Genomic DNA, 15,998 nt, shown 5'->3' on the forward strand with positions numbered 1-15,998 from the left:
CTGACGCTTAGCTTGTTTAATAGCCTTGCGGAGGGAATAGCTGCATTGTTTATATTCGGACATATTACCAGACACCTTGCCCTGATTAAAAGCAGTGGTTCGCGCTTTCAGTTTCACGCGAATGCTGCCATCAATCCACGGTTTCTGGTTTGGGAATGTTTTTATCGTTGCTATGGGAACGACATCTTCGACGCACGTTCTAATGAACTCGCACACCGAATCAGCGTATTCGTCAATATTTCCATCTGACGCAATACGAAACATGTCCCAGTCCACGTGATGGAAGCAGTCTTGGAGTGTGGAGTCAGCTTGGTCTGACCAGCGTTGGACAGACCTCAGCGTGGGAGCCTCTTGTTTTAGTTTCTGCCTGTAGGCAGGGATCAGCAAAATGGAGTCGTGGTCAGCTTTTCCGAAAGGGGGCGGGGCAGGGCCTTATATGCGTCGCGGAAGTTAGAGTAACAATGATCCAAGGTTTTACCACCCCTGGTTGCGCAATCGATATGCTGGTAAAATTTAGGGAGTCTTGTTTTCAGATTAGCTTTGTTAAAATCCCCAGCTACAATGAATGCAGCCTCCGGATAAATGGTTTCCAGTTTGCAAAGAGTTAAATAAAGTTCGTTCAGAGCCATCGATGTGTCTGCTTGGGGGGGATATATACGGCTGTGATTATAATCGAGGAGAATTCTCTTGGAAGATAATGCGGTCTACATTTGATTGTGAGGAATTCTAAATCAGGTGAACAGAAGGATTTGAGTTCCTGTATGTTTCCTTCATCACACCATGTCTCGTTAGTCATGAGGCATACGCCCCCGCCACTCTTCTTACCAGAAAGATGTTTGTTTCTGTCGGCGCGATGCGTGGAGAAACCCGTTGGCTGCACCGCCTCGGATAGCGTCTTCCCAGTAAGCCATGTTTCTGTGAAGCAGAGAACGTTGCAGTCTCTGATGTCCCTCTGGAATGCTACCCTTGCTCGGATTTCGTCAACCTTGTTGTCAAGAGACTGGACATTGGCAAGAAGAATGCTGGGGAGTGGTGCGCGATGTGCCCTTTTTCGGAGTCTGACCAGAACACCGCCTCGTTTCCCTCTTTTTCGGAGTCGTTTCCTTGGGTCGCTGCATGCGATCCATTCCGTTGTCCTGTTTGTAAGGCAGAACACCGGATCCGCGTCGCGGAAAACATATTCTTGGTCGTACTGATGGTGAGTTGGCGCTGATCTTATATTCAGTAGTTCTTCTCGACTGTATGTAATGAAACCTAAGATGACCTGGGGTACTAATGTAAGAAATAACACGTAAAAAAACAAAAAACTGCATAGTTTCCTAGGAACGCGAAGCGAGGCGGCCATCTCAGTCGGCGCCGGAAGTAAATTCCATCACCACAGATGGATTATGGCTAATTTAGTGATCATTTCCTGTAATCTGAGGGGTTCTAATGAGCCAAATAAGCAAATGAAATGTCTTGACTTATTACATAGCAATAAAGTTGACATTGCTCTATTGGAAGAGACATCTTTTGGAGGGTGATGCCCATAGACGTCAAAACAAATACTACAAACTAGCAGCTGATTCCTGCTTCATATCTAAATCAAAAGGGGTGCTCATTCTACATAAACAGCATTCTACACCTTACAATTGAAAAAAAGTGGATATGATAAACAGATTTACTTACATATGTTCCACACTGTATGGAAGGGAAATAGCATTTGTATCTATTTATGCTCCTAACTCATATGACAAATATTTTCTCCCTTCTGTAACCAGAAGCCTGCTCAATTGACCAGATTCTACGCTTATTATTGGAACTGACATGAATGTCATTATTGATTCTAAGATAGATAGATCTGGACCTTCTCATAGCTCATCACGAGTGAATGCTTCCAATGCACTTAAACAATTTCTTAAATATCTTAATCTTAATGACTGTTGGAGATTTCATAATCCCACAACTAAAGACAATATATGCTTTTCTGCTAGATTTAAGACTGATATTACAGGTAACATGGAATTTATAAAAACATTACTGGCCGTTCTATCTGAAAAGAATCCATTTTCTTTTCAATTTCAAATCTTCCCAATGAAAAAGTGTGCACTGAAATGGAGGTTTAATAATACGTTACAGAAATTAAGATGTCAGAAGATCAGTAAATTGTAAAATCATTGTAAAATGCTTGAAGACTGTCAAAAACAACTATTCAGACAGAGAAATTGAGCTAAAAACAAGTATACCTGAACGTAATGACCTGTTGCGACATTGAGCAGAATTCATTATGCAGAGGGTGCGACAAAAATACTATTTTCAGGGGAGTAGGCCTAGCCACTTACTGGCGCTACAGCTTAAACAACATCGATACAGCTGATCTGATCCCCTACAAAGGAACTGATATCGGATTCTACAGAAATACACTTTTAGAGGATATTATTCAGATTTATACGGTTCCTCACATAGCTTTGATATAGCTTAACGTTTCTGGAGAACCTTACGCTGCCCAAACTCTCTCAGGAAGAAACAGTTTTATTAGAGGAACATATCACTTTATCTTATCTGAAAGCTGCTCTTTTATATATGAAGAAAGATAAAGCGCCTGGTATTGATGGAATAACTCCTGAACTCATTCTCAACTTTTGCGATGAGCTAGGACCAGTTATTCTTGAATTGCTTAACATTGCTATTGAAAAAGGACTAATCCACAGATTCATGTGGTTGCCGAGGCTTCCAATCTGGATACCCTGTGTTATCATTAGAAGCAGAGAAAGCCCTTCACCCCTTAGAATGGGAATATTTATGGCTTGTTCTTGAACATTTTAGTCATGGGGCTAGATTTATACATATGTATGTGAATCCTTATTCTATCATTTGTACTGGCACTATCCAGTGCGGCAGGGTAGCCTAGTGGTTAGAGCATTGGACTAGTAACCGAAAGGTTGCAAGTTCAAGTCCCAGAGCTGACAAGGTACAAAATCTGCCATTCTGCCCCCGAACAGGCAGTTAACCCACTGTTCCTAGGCCGTCATTGAAAATAAGAATTTGTTCTTAACTGACTTGCCTAGTAAAATAAAGGTGAAATAAATAAATAAAATTCTAAGCCATTTACCATACAATGAGGATAAAACAAGGTTGCTATTTGCTCTCTCTTGAACTGCTAGCACAAAGCATCAAGTCAAAATTTGTCTTCCTCACATATCAAAATCAAACAAACTTAACAAGCAATTTCTCTGCACGCAGATTACATACTGCTCTGTCGCAAACGCTCCAAAAACCCTCCAGCCAATAATGTATATTTTCACAGCATTCAGCTCATGGCCTGATTACAAGATCAACTGGTCCAAATCAGCTATACTACCTCTTAACTCAGCTATGGGAAGTGTGCAACTACCACCCATGATCCCAGTGAAGAAACAAACCACCTACCATATACCATTACCATATACCCCTCTATTCACACTACTTGCAGGAAGAACTACTTAGAAACCGAGCATTGACGAAGGCCGTGAGGCTAATACGTAAAGCTTATTAAAGAGCAGTGTTACTATCAAGAGCAGTGTTTCTTATTTTATTCAACTGTTACCATGCACTTGCAAAAAAAAGATAGCTCAGATGTGTGAGTGCCTTTTGAATTTCAATTAGAAAAATGTATGTCCTCCCAACTATACATTTTATGAGTTCCATGTTACCATTGCCTCCTCCGATAGAGTCAAAATTAGACCAATAGCCTGTCACAAAGAAGTTAATTTGGGGGAGAATGAGACCACAGATTAAACATGCAACACCACAGAGAACAAAAGCATTTTTGTTACATTACAGCCTTATTCTAAAATGGATTAAATAAAACATCTTCAGCAATCAACACACAATAACCCATAATGAAAAAGCGAAACAGGTTATGACATTAAGAAATGTATTTAAAACATTTGTTTTTAAATGTTAATACCATATTTACATAAGTATTCAGACGCTTTGCTATGAGACTCGAAATTGAGCTCAGGTGCATCCGGTTTCCATCAATCATCCTTGAGATGTTTCTACATCTTGATTGGAGTCCACCTGTGGTAAATTCAATTGATTGGACATGATTTGGAAAGGCACGCAGTGCATGTCAGAGCAAAAACCAAGCCATGAGTTCGAAAGAATTGTCTGTAGATTTCCGAGACAGAATTGTGTCACGAGGCACACATCTGGGGAAGGATACCAAAACATTTCCAAGCATTGAAGGTCCCCAAGAACACAATAGCTTCCATCATTCTAAAGTTTGGAACCACAAAGACTCTTCCTAGAGCTGGCCACCCGGCCAAACTGAGCAATCGGGGGAGAAGGGCCTTGGTCAGGGAGGTGACCAAGAACCCGATGGTCACTCTGACAGAGCTCCAGAGTTCCTCTATGAGATGGGAACCTTCCAGAAGGACAACCATCTTTGCAGCACCTCAACAATGAGGCCTTTATGGTTGAGTGGCCTGAAGGAAGCCACTTTTCAGTAAAACACACATGACAGCCTGCTTGGAGATTGCCAAAGGGCACCTGAAGACTCTCAGACCATGAGAAACAAGATCCTCTTATCAAGGCACAAGGCGAGACCCAATTGCAGACACAGGAGGCAGATGGTTGGAGTCTTACATTGTTTATTAATCCAAAGGAGTAGGCAAGAGAATGGTTGTGCACAGGCAAAAAGGTCAAACCCAGAACAGACTACAGAGTGGCAGACAGGCTCGTGGTCAAGGCAGGCAGGATGGTCAGGCAGGCGGGTACAAAGTCCGGAAACAGGCAAGGGTCAAAACGGGAGGACTAGTAAAAGGAGAATGCAAAAAGCAGGAGAATGGGGAAAACGCTGGTTGACTTGGAAACATACAAGACAAACAGAGAGACAGGAAACACAGGGATACATACACTGGGGAAAATAAGCGACACCTGGAGGTGGTGGAGACAATCACAAGGACAGGTGGAACAGATCAGGGCGTGACACCTCTAGTATGATAAAAAACAAGTTTAAACTATTTGGCCTGAATGCCAAGCGTGACATCTGGAGGAAACCTGGCACCATCCCTACAGTATAGGGTGACCAGATGTCCCCGTTGTCCGGGGACAGTCCCTGTTTTTGGAGCTGGAGCTGTCCCCGGAAATGTCCACATTTTTAACTGCGCATTAAAAACAGACCGCAAAGTGAAATATCTTACTTGGCAAGAAAGACCGGTCAGCAGAGCCTACCGGTTGATGTCTCAATCGCGTTGTGCTTGTTTTGTCCAGCAGAGGGGGCTGCTCGCTATAGCAGCTTCATTCACTCTTCTTCTTCTACTAACTACTTGCTCGCGATAGTTTTAGATAACTGCTGTGGAAAACTTAGCCAGAAGCTAGCAAGTGTCAGGTGAATCCACAACATCACCACAAACGTATTTTCAAGCCAGGTAAGTTACAATCGTTTGAGATACTAGCTAGTGATGTTATAATGTCACAGTTTATTTAATAGATAGATGATCTACTCTATAACACTGCTAGCTAGCCATCCGCGCTTCGGTCTCCTTCGGTCTGCAGGTTGTATAACTTTTTCATTACATTTCATTACATTTCATTATAGTACAACGGTCTGATTTGTCTAATCTTAGCAATTTCTTCTTAGCTAGCTACATAGCCGTCGTTGTATCAAAGATAATTGCGTAATTATCGTATTTCGTCGTCCTCCTATCTGCCCAACACGTTCACCGTCTACCGTAGCACTGTAGTAACTATCACACTCAACTGAACGACTTGATTAGTGTAGTGTTAGCTAGCTACATAGTTGTCTTTGCTGTCTTCGTATCCAAGATAATTGTGTAGTTTAGAGTGTGTAGTCTTAGAGTGATTATCTTAATTTACCGAGGTTAGCTAGCCAGCTATTTTGTCGTCCTTAACGTAGGAGACACTCCTAGCTAGCCAACAGCCAGCCAACGTCTACTGAATAGAACTTTCGCATTCCGGTCGCATTCCGCTTCGCTCCACAGGTAGTATCACATTTTCATTTCATTTCATTACAGTCCCAACGGTGTGATTTGTTTGATCGTAGCTAGCTACATAGCTAGCTACATAGCCGTCTTTGTTTCAAAGATAATTGTGTAGTCTAGAGCGATTTTCTAGGTTAGCTAGCCAGCTATTGTCGTTCTCCTAACGCAACGTAACGTAACCAACACTGCTAGCTAGCCAGCTAGCCCCCGAATAGCAGCATTGTAGAAACTTCACACTCAACGGAACGACTTGATTAGGGTAGTGTCAACAACGCAGCTAGCCTACCTCAGCAGTACTGTATCATTTTAATCATTTTAGTCAATTAGATTCTTGCTACGTAAGCTTAACTTTCTGAACATTCGAGACGTGTATTCCACTTGTCATTCCAATCTACTCTGCATTAGCGTAGCCTCTTCTCTAGCCTGTCAACTATGTGTCTGTCTATCCCTGTTCTCTCCTCTCTGCACAGACCATACAAACGCTCCACACCGCATGGCCGCGGCCACCCTAATCTGGTGGTCCCAGCGCGCACGACCCACGTGGAGTTCCAGGTCTCCGGTAGCCTCTGGAACTGCCGATCTGCGGCCAACAAGGCAGAGTTCATCTCAGCCTATGCCTCCCTCCAGTCCCTCGACTTCTTGGCACTGACGGAAACATGGATCACCACAGACAACACCGCTACTCCTACTGCTCTCTCTTCGTCCGCCCACGTGCTCTCGCACACCCCGAGAGCTTCTGGTCAGCGGGGTGGTGGCACCGGGATCCTCATCTCTCCCAAGTGGTCATTCTCTCTTTCTCCCCTTACCCATCTGTCTATCGCCTCCTTTGAATTCCATGCTGTCACAGTTACCAGCCCTTTCAAGCATAACATCCTTATCATTTATCGCCCTCCAGGTTCCCTCGGAGAGTTCATCAATGAGCTTGATGCCTTGATAAGCTCCTTTCCTGAGGACGGCTCACCTCTCACAGTTCTGGGCGACTTTAACCTCCCCACGTCTACCTTTGACTCATTCCTCTCTGCCTCCTTCTTTCCACTCCTCTCCTCTTTTGACCTCACCCTCTCACCTTCCCCCCTACTCACAAGGCAGGCAATACGCTCGACCTCATCTTTACTAGATGCTGTTCTTCCACTAACCTCATTGCAACTCCCCTCCAAGTCTCCGACCACTACCTTGTATCCTTTTCCCTCTCGCTCTCATCCAACACTTCCCACACTGCCCCTACTCGGATGGTATCGCGCCGTCCCAACCTTCGCTCTCTCTCCCCCGCTACTCTCTCCTCTTCCATCCTATCATCTCTTCCCTCTGCTCAAACCTTCTCCAACCTATCTCCTGATTCTGCCTCCTCAACCCTCCTCTCCTCCCTTTCTGCATCCTTTGACTCTCTATGTCCCCTATCCTCCAGGCCGGCTCGGTCCTCCCCTCCCGCTCCGTGGCTCGACGACTCATTGCGAGCTCACAGAACAGGGCTCCGGGCAGCCGAGCGGAAATGGAGGAAAACTCGCCTCCCTGCGGACCTGGCATCCTTTCACTCCCTCCTCTCTACATTTTCCTCCTCTGTCTCTGCTGCTAAAGCCACTTTCTACCACTCTAAATTCCAAGCATCTGCCTCTAACCCTAGGAAGCTCTTTGCCACCTTCTCCTCCCTCTTGAATCCTCCTCCCCCTCCCCCCTCCCTCTCTGCAGATGACTTCGTCAACCATTTTGAAAAGAAGGTCGACGACATCCGATCCTCGTTTGCTAAGTCAAACGACACCGCTGGTTCTGCTCACACTGCCCTACCCTGTGCTCTGACCTCTTTCTCCCCTCTCTCTCCAGATGACATCTCGCGTCTTGTGACGGCCGGCCGCCCAACAACCTGCCCGCTTGACCCTATCCCCTCCTCTCTTCTCCAGACCATCTCCGGTGACCTTCTCCCTTACCTCACCTCGCTCATCAACTCATCCCTGACCACTGGCTACGTCCCTCCCGTCTTCAAGAGAGCGAGAGTTGCACCCCTTCTGAAAAAAACCTACACTCGATCCCTCCGATGTCAACAACTACAGACCAGTATCCCTTCTTTCTTTTCTCTCCAAAACTCTTGAACGTGCCGTCCTTGGCCAGCTCTCCCGCTATCTCTCTCAGAATGACCTTCTTGATCCAAATCAGTCAGGTTTCAAGACTAGTCATTCAACTGAGACTGCTCTTCTCTGTATCACGGAGGCACTCCGCACTGCTAAAGCTAACTCTCTCTCCTCTGCTCTCATCCTTCTAGACCTATCGGCTGCCTTCGATACTGTGAACCATCAGATCCTCCTCTCCACCCTCTCCGAGTTGGGCATCTCCGGCGCGGCCCATGCTTGGATTGCGTCCTACCTGACAGGTCGCTCCTACCAGGTGGCGTGGCGAGAATCTGTCTCCTCACCACGCGCTCTCACCACTGGTGTCCCCCAGGGCTCTGTTCTAGGCCCTCTCCTATTCTCGCTATACACCAAGTCACTTGGCTCTGTCATAACCTCACATGGTCTCTCCTATCATTGCTATGCAGACGACACACAATTAATCTTCTCCTTTCCCCCTCTGATGACCAGGTGGCGAATCGCATCTCTGCATGTCTGGCAGACATATCAGTGTGGATGACGGATCACCACCTCAAGCTGAACCTCGGCAAGACGGAGCTGCTCTTCCTCCCGGGAAGGACTGCCCGTTCCATGATCTCGCCATCACGGTTGACAACTCCATCGTGTCCTCCTCCCAGAGCGCTAAGAACCTTGGCGTGATCCTGGACAACACCCTGTCGTTCTCAACTAACATCAAGGCGGTGGCCCGTTCCTGTAGGTTTATGCTCTACAACATCCGCAGAGTACGACCCTGCCTCACACAGGAAGCGGCGCAGGTCCTAATCCAGGCACTTGTCATCTCCCGTCTGGATTACTGCAACTCGCTGTTGGCTGGGCTCCCTGCCTGTGCCATTAAACCCCTACAACTCATCCAGAACGCCGCAGCCCGTCTGGTGTTCAACCTTCCCAAGTTCTCTCACGTCACCCCGCTCCTCCGCTCTCTCCACTGGCTTCCAGTTGAAGCTCGCATCCGCTACAAGACCATGGTGCTTGCCTACGGAGCTGTGAGGGGAACGGCACCTCAGTACCTCCAGGCTCTGATCAGGCCCTACACCCAAACAAGGGCACTGCGTTCATCCACCTCTGGCCTGCTCGCCTCCCTACCACTGAGGAAGTACAGTTCCCGCTCAGCCCAGTCAAAACTGTTCGCTGCTCTGGCCCCCCAATGGTGGAACAAACTCCCTCACGACGCCAGGACAGCGGAGTCAATCACCACCTTCCGGAGACACCTGAAACCCCACCTCTTTAAGGAGTACCTAGGATAGGATAAAGTAATCCTTCTCACCCCCCCTTAAAAGACCTAGATGCACTATTGTAAAGTGGCTGTTCCACTGGATGTCATAAGGTGAAAGCACCAATTTGTAAGTCGCTCTGGATAAGAGCGTCTGCTAAATGACTTAAATGTAATGTAAATGTAAATAAGGTTTTAAATAGGTTATGCTAGCTAACGTTAGCTATGTAGACTAAGTTAGCTGGCTAAGTTAGCTAGCTCCTGTTATAGCTAGGTTAAAAAACGTTCACATGTAAACATGTAGTGGACGGGCTATTTTGAAAATATGATTGTATTAAATGAATGCACAATGAATTCTGAGAATATTTTTGTAGATTACAATTTTAATGCTTTGTCATTATGATAAGTAGTGTGGAAATAGAGTTGTGGAGAGGAAGGAGAGGAGGAAGACTGGATGGGAAGAAGAGTGAAGGGGACAGAGGAGGAAAGGTAAAGATATGATTACAGAGCCAATTTATTATTCCAAACAATGTTTTTGAGATAGAATACACAAATGAGGCAAGCAATGGGAATCTGTTAACCAAAGTATTTTATTTAATAGTATGCTATTTATTAATACAGATTGGAGAGGAAGGAGGAGGAAAAATTAAGGGAGTAAAAAGAGTGAAGCAAGGAGAGTGTAGAAGAGTGAGGTGGAAAGGTGAAGAGAAGGAAAGGATGACGAGTGAAGAAAAGAGGAGGAGAAAGATTGGAGGAGAAGAAAAAGTTGAGAGTAAGAAGAGTGACACAAGGAGAGTGAAGAACAAGACAGAGGAGATACAATGACTCTTTCCAAGAAACGGAAATGCACTTTATGAAAAACATGATGAGAGAATTTCCATTTATACGCTCAGGTCAAGACGATAAAATGGTTCACTGCACCCTTTGTAATTCCTCTCTTTCAATTGGCAGCCGGAGAAGAACGGCAGTGGTAGAACATCAGCAGATGAAAAAGCATTAAGCCTCTCTGATTGGCCGTGTTGGTATGCCCTCTGTCACCACATTCTTCAAGAAGATAGAGCCTTCCCAAGAAGAATATGGTTTAGCAGTGCAGGAGGGTGTCTTTGCATACCACACTATGTGACACAATCATAGTTACAGATCTATGGACTGCACAGCACAACTGACACGGAAGCTTTATGAGCCAAAGTTTACATGTGCTAGGACAAAATATGACACCATAGTGAGTAACGTGTTAGTAACATGGGCAACTACTTTGGTAACACAGGACCTAGACCAGGTTGAATGTGTGTCCCTGTCCATTGATGTGTCCAATCATGGACATGTAAAGCTGCTGCCAATAGTAGTCAGATATGGAAGATATATGATGGCAGCACATCTGTGGAAACAAAACTGCTTGATTTTGTTGAATTGAATGGAGAAACAGCAGAGAAAATTGCAGCTGAGGTCCTGGTGGTCATCCAAAAATGTAACCTGGAAAACATTCTCTGCCGACAACAAATACCAACTTTGGAGGACTGAATAGGCTGGGAAGGGTCAATGTCCATACCAAAGTTAAAAATGCTCTACAGTGGTTGGCTTAGGTTGTCCTGTGGTTGGCTTAGGTTGTCATAACACGGCCAGAACAGCTTTGGATATGATGTTGAGTACCTGATCAAAGATATTTGGAATATGTTCATATTTTCACCCACAGAGTAGAAAGAATGAAGGGCTTTTGTGAGTTTGTTGGCCAGGAGTACCATAACATTTTAGGACACAGCAATGTTCACTGGATGTCCATGCTCCCTGCTCTAGAAAGAGTGCTGAAAATGTGCCATTGAAATCCTTTTTTATTTCTGAAGACAAATGCCCTGTTGTCCTGTGAACAATGTTCGAAGATCCACTGACTGAACTTTGGCTGGCCTTTGTCCATGGAAACTTGACCGTATTCAGTGACACGATCAAGATGCTTGGAGACCAGGACCACTGTGCTGTGGAGTCCGCTGCAATTCTGAGAAACGTTGAGGCAAAATTGACTGCAAAATTGACTGATGACAACTTCATTCCAGTTTTGGTCAGAGGACTTCTGAGAGAGCTGGAGGAAAATGGAGCCAAGTCTAAAGACAGCTTTCTCAAAACATCCCAATCATTCTTCACTACGGCTATGAACTACTTGCAAGCATGGGGAAAGCACACAGATAATCTAAAAGATTTACATTGTCTCCTTTTAAAAAGGCAACTTCTGCGTGAAGGCAGCAGGCCTGCAAGAGTTCCTAAAGGAGGGATCGCTTGAAGAAGGGAAAACATCTGAGACAGCGCTCAGTCAGAGATGGAGCACGGTGGTTACCGACTTCAAAGAGAATGACATCCCACACACTAACCTGGCTAGATTAGCGTCTGGAAGTAATTCACCAGTCGAGAGTGTTCTCCCAAATGAATGCTCTATGGACAGCAGCATGAAATAGGTTCACTGTTCCTACCATCAAGGCCATGCTTATTGTGAAGATAAACTTCAACCTCCCCTGCCAGGAGTTCATGGAGAAACTGGCCAAAGACAGAGCAATCCTGAAGAAAATACATTCTTCTGAGAAATATACAGATTAGGTTGGTATAAGTATATTATGTAATTACCAATCTCATCAGCATCTTATTTCTTTATTATGTTGTTAAGTATTTCACATATACTATTGTCTGTTTTTTCAATTTTGCTCATGTTCTCTTCTGCACTATACTACCCAGACTACCAGGACCACTGAATGGCTGTTCAAATGGGACAGTTCTGTCTTGTCGGTGTGTTTCTGTAATATAGTTGTTTTCTCTAACACAGTGTGCCTGTTAGATTAAATACATGAAACTGGAATTGTCCCCCTTTTTTATTTGATAGATAATGACATTGGATATTTTAATTATATATTGACCGCCGAACTGGAAATGTCCCTGGTTTTCATTTCAGAAATCTGTAGATTCCGTCATCGAGACCACTGCTACCCACCCAGTCGTTGTTTGGAAAGGCCATAGGAGGAAAGCTCTGTTTTTGAAATGGTTAACATTTAACTCGGGGATCCTGAGTGGTGCGCCAGGCTAAGGCATTTCATCTCCGTGTTGACCCAGCGTCGTCCGGGTTTGGCCGGGTGTAGGCCGTCATTGTAAATAAGCATTTGTTCTTAACTGACTTGCATAGTTAAATAAAGGTTCAATAAAAAAAGCCTGTAGGTGTAATACCTTAATAGTTATAATAAGCATGAATGAGGCAATAATAATAATGTGCATTCAACTAAGAATCATTATGACATGCTTGTTTTTTTTTTATATATATTTTTTTACCTTTATTTAACTCCATTAAGAACAAATTCTTATTTTCAATGACGGCATAGGAACAGTGGGTTAACTGCCTGTTCAGGGGCAGAACGACAGATTTGTGCCTTGTCAGCTCGGGGATTTGAACTTGCAACCTTCCGGTCACTAGTCCAATGCGCTAACCACTAGGCTAACCATTATAACTGCTGGCGTTAAGTAAACGAGTGTCGCCCATTGCACTGATGTGAGGCTCCCTTGACAATTCCATCAACTTGAGCAGTCCTTGAAAAGTGTTTTTGAGATTTGATTGTTTTTAATCTACCATCCTGTTTCCTATCCATTCCTTACTGTACCGCCTTCAACTGATCATGCCATTGCTGTCAATCTCCAGAGTCTCACGTAACATTTCACTATTGTAAAGTGGCTGTTCCACTGGATGTCATAAGGTGAACGCACCAATTTGTAAGTCGCTCTGGATAAGAGCGTCTGCTAAATGACTTAAATGTAAATGTAAATGTAAATCTGGTCACCTTACTACAGTAGGTCATTGTATATAAGAATGTGTTCTTAACTGACTTGCCTAGTTAACTGACACAATGGAGATATGAGAACGGCAAGAAATACTCAATTGACTGAATGATTAAGCCTTAACGTAGCACAAACATGAAGAACTAACTGGAAAAATAATTGTGGTAATAGTGATTGCAGACTTCTCTAGCTATGCATTTGTTGGCATAGCAACATGAGACAAGTGAGCTAGCCAGCTACCACCAGACAAAGTTATCACACAAACGTTGTAAACGTAACTTAGTTGTAAAATACAATAAGTTTATAGAAGCTATATAAACTTTCAACAACATAGGTTATACTGAACACTACTGAAGAGATAATCAGTTAGCTAGCTAACAGTTATGATGATGACTTAGCTAGCTGCTAACGTTACTGTCCCAATCACCCAGCAAGCCCGAAAGCTAGTTCACTAGCTAGCTAGCTTGCTGGTGCTCCATTGTCGAAGTTCATAATGATCACAAGTAATTCAATCAAATGTTCCTCAAAACTCCTTGAAGTTGTGGATAAATCCTCTTGACCAGTTCACTTAGTGCTTGCATGGCCCCGTTGTTGAGTATTCCTCTAAACAGGACCAGCGGCGTGGTGCTCACTGCGGTGCTCGTGGTTGTCCTCTCCCGGTGATGCCACAAACTCCTCGGCGTCTTGTGCTGTGGTGAATGACAGGCACTCTGTCCTGTTTGTGGGCCGTAGCGTTACTGGATAGACGAGGAGTGACTGGATGCCCCTAGTCTGAGTTTGTTCCGGACCTCGTTGAAGGTTTTGCGGCATTGGGAGGTGTGCGTGCGGTAGTCAGGGAAAAAACGCAGTACCTTACCGACGTGGTGAATGTGCTCTGCTGCTCTGGCTCCTTGTAGAATGGCTTGGCAGTCGTTGTACCGGAAGACCTTGAAGATCAGCATCCTCTGTCTGTCTGAATCATTACTAGTTCCAGGTCCCGAGTAGATGCGCTGGGCTCTTTCTATCTCAACCTTGTTGAAATCTCATCTCGGACAACATTAGCATTTTAGCAACTTTGCATATACTTACTACTATTTAGCGGCTTTGCAATTATTTAGCATGTCAGCTAACCCTTCCCCAAATCCTTTAACCTAACTCATAACCCTAACCTTAATCCCCAACCCCTAGCCTAGCTAACGTTAGCCACCTAGCTAACATTAGCCACAACAAATTGGAATTTGTAACATATCATACGTTTTGCAAATTTATACCATAGTGTACAAATTGTAATTTGTGACATATTATACAAAAAGGATGATGGACATACCAAAATGAATACATATACAAAATATAACATGCCATTTGAAACATAATATTATTCTAATTGGAGTGTCCTAGATTTTGATTTGACAAAGTTTTGATTTTGATTTTCCAACTCTTTTTGCATATAACCTAATGCTTGTAAACCTATCCAAATCAACTCGGTTTCCATAAGGGATGGACATTTTACTCAAGACAAAGGTTTTAGTCCCCTAAAGGTTCATGCACGTCACCTGGGTTGGGTGCTAATTATTTTTCTAACTTACAGACACATCCAATTACCAATGCTTTTCACCATGACAGCAAGGACAACCCCTGAGAGCAGTGTGTGTGTTTTGCATAATGCCTACTCAGAGGTGGAGTGGTTGTTCTGCTTTGCTTAGCTGCCTAGTTCTACTGGTTATTGGGGATGGAAATTAGGTATCTCAGAATTGTTCATCTCCATGTCTGGACTGGACTGCTGGAGTATATAGCCTAGTGTTGTAGGCCTATGTGTGCTTTTAAGAGAAAGGAGAGGAAGAACAGGTGCATTTAATTTACTTAGTTTAGCTAATTATGCAAGCATGGTGATTTATAAGAACATATGCATTATTAGGGTGTGGCTATAGAGGAGACACAAACTTTCTTGCAAACAGTCTTATGTAGAGTAGGCTAATAGTAGGCCTATTGTGTAATGCTGTATGATGTGTTGGCTATAGTGAAATGTAGGCCACTCACAGGCGGTTGGTGGCACCTTAATTGGGGAGCGCAGGCTCGTGGTAATGGCTGGAGCAGAATTGGTGGAATGGTATCAAATACATCAAACTCATGATTTCCATGTGTCTGATGCCATTCCATTTGCTCCGTTCCGGGCATTATTATGAGCCGTTCTCCCCTCAGCAGCCTCCTGTGCAGCCATTATCAAGACAGACATGGTCTCAAATCACTGATGCAGAAGACGTGCTCTGCATATTGACTGAGAATATGATTATCAGCATGGGAATCCTCTCAATATTCCAAGGTTCTTAAAAACACGTTTACAGTTTATAGGCTAGTGCAAGAACAGGACCGCTACCTGAAAAAGAGTATATGGGCTATACAGAATCAAACAGGGATGAAACAAAATGTAGGAAGGTGGGTTGGCTACCTGTATCCGTGCCGGTGCGATGTCTAGCACCATCTGTGTTCCTCCCTACTAAATTACGGGATGCTTATTTTACATTCAATCATCGACAACATCTTATCCATGCGCTCCGATATTCTTCCAACGCCGCAACGCACAGCCCAAATGAGGAAAAACGCACTTATGGTGTCGTTCAGATCTAATCATAATGTGGAGCAATTTCAGGCCAACGCACGTCAATGGCCAGTATTGAGATATAATATGATTTGATTCAGCCTTTCTCTCACAGGCCTCTCAGCTAACCGGGTGGTGACTGCACATACTGTAGACAAATACAGGTCTGATTAGCCTGCTTGTCTATTAGGCTTTAATGGATATTTCCTCACTACAAATAAAATATTGCTGCAATTGCGCTCGTAAAAGTCGCCAACGCCTCTTATGATATTAAAGCTATAATTAGGATAGATAGGATAGAGATTGTGTATAACACGCATAAA

At 44.1% G+C, this 15,998-nt stretch overlaps 1 protein-coding gene across 1 annotated transcript in view; it reads right to left on the bottom strand.

Annotated features, from left to right (window-relative positions):
* The window catches only part of LOC115143172 (beta-1,4 N-acetylgalactosaminyltransferase 1-like), a 40,092-nt gene that overhangs the window by 23,785 nt on the left and 309 nt on the right, over window positions 1–15,998 (bottom strand). The window lies entirely within an intron of this gene.

Source organism: Oncorhynchus nerka, linkage group LG15 (genome assembly GCF_034236695.1).
Source record: "Oncorhynchus nerka isolate Pitt River linkage group LG15, Oner_Uvic_2.0, whole genome shotgun sequence".
Lineage (NCBI taxonomy): Eukaryota > Metazoa > Chordata > Actinopteri > Salmoniformes > Salmonidae > Oncorhynchus > Oncorhynchus nerka.